At 42.7% G+C, this 1476-nt stretch overlaps 1 non-coding gene across 1 annotated transcript; it reads right to left on the bottom strand.

Moving 5' to 3' along the window:
• Nucleotides 1-912: 912 nt before the first annotated feature.
• On the bottom strand, nucleotides 913-1025 carry LOC137376809 (U5 spliceosomal RNA). The gene has a single exon (XR_010976307.1). It is a non-coding gene; the product is annotated as a U5 spliceosomal RNA (small nuclear RNA).
• Nucleotides 1026-1476: the final 451 nt, after the last annotated feature.

Raw genomic sequence — 1476 nt, 5'->3', positions numbered from 1 at the left:
TCTTTTATCCATTTGCCAGTCTCCTTGTTCCACTGTTGCCTCCTCTTCCATCAATTCTGTCTGTGCTAGAATAAGCTGAGGGATGATGTTCTGGGTTTGGCTATTTACTAAAGTGTTCTTCCCATTTGTCGCTCACCGTGTCCCCTTTCTTGCGATCTTGTCTGCCGAGGGCTTTGGTGGAGGTTGGGCTGTTCATCTCCTTTGGAGCTGCCCTGTTAGTTTCATCTTCTTTAATTGCCTGTGCAAAGGTCCCACTGTGCTTGGGGCAGGCCTTGTAGAGGTGGCCAGCCCTAGCACTTGCTTTCCTGATCTCCCTGCTTGCATTTTCTGTGGAAGGTTGCTCTGCAGTTGACGGCCAGGTGTCCAGATTTGCCACAGGTGTGACAAACTTTTTCCCCCCAAAATATATTTTATTCATAAAAATCTGTTAAAAAAAATACATTACAAAACAGTTCAAAACAAGTTGACATTCCAGAAAGTGCAAAATAAATCAGTTTTCTTCAATCCAGAACGTGAGTTGCCTCACAACCCTTCCATTCCATACGTGCAATGTACATTTTCATTACACAGCAAAACCATATTTTGGTGCATACAGCCTGAGGGGTTTTACACAGCTTCCAGCCCCTCGGCTCAGTACGGCAGGAGGATAATTCCACAGTGGTCTTTCCCCATTAAGCCTTTGCGGCGGCTGCCCCAAGCTTTAGTGTGTCCCTCAACACATCCTAGACCTTGAAATATGCCAGTTTGCAACACTCAGTCACAAACAACCTTTTGCACTAGAAGACCAAAGCATACCCTTCACCAAATTGATAGCTCTCCAGCAGTAGTTGACATTTATCATACTGTATAACAGCAATTCACCTTTCCCCCAACACCACAAACAAATACAACTTTTATTTATTGAAGTAGAAACCCCAACAAAAGCAGGGCTGCAAAAAATTATTTAAAACTCTGAGTGCTCCTCTCCACGAAAATCTTTAGTAAAAGGCGAAAGATTTTTTTTTTTTTTTTTATTTCCAAAATATACTTTATTCATAAAAATCTGTAAAAATTACATTGCCAAACAGTTTCCAAACAGCACCAAAAAATACAAACATTGCAAGGGAGATCAGTTTCCTTCAATACTGTCATGAGTTTCTTCCCAACCCTTCCGTTTCACAATTGTCATGTCAATTACAGTTTTACATTTACAGCAATTCAGAATATTAACGATACAGTTCGAGGGGTTTCCCATGGATCCAGCCCCTCAGTCCAGCTTGGTGGGGGAACCTTACACTGTGGTCTTTCCCCATTGAGCCTTTGCTGCGGCTGCCCCAAGCTTTAGTGCGTCCCTCAGCACGTAGTCCTGGACCTTGGAATGTGCCAGAATTAGTAAAAGGCGAAAGATTTATACGATCTGAAGAGAAACCAGAGTAAACTAACAAACAGCGCCTTCTACTCTCGTACCACCGTACTCTTAGCTCTTTAACATCATAC

The sequence above is a fragment of the Heterodontus francisci genome, chromosome 13, assembly GCF_036365525.1.
Source record: "Heterodontus francisci isolate sHetFra1 chromosome 13, sHetFra1.hap1, whole genome shotgun sequence".
NCBI lineage: Eukaryota > Metazoa > Chordata > Chondrichthyes > Heterodontiformes > Heterodontidae > Heterodontus > Heterodontus francisci.
Note: the sequence above shows the minus strand (reverse complement) of the source record. Positions and strands in the feature narration are given on the sequence as shown.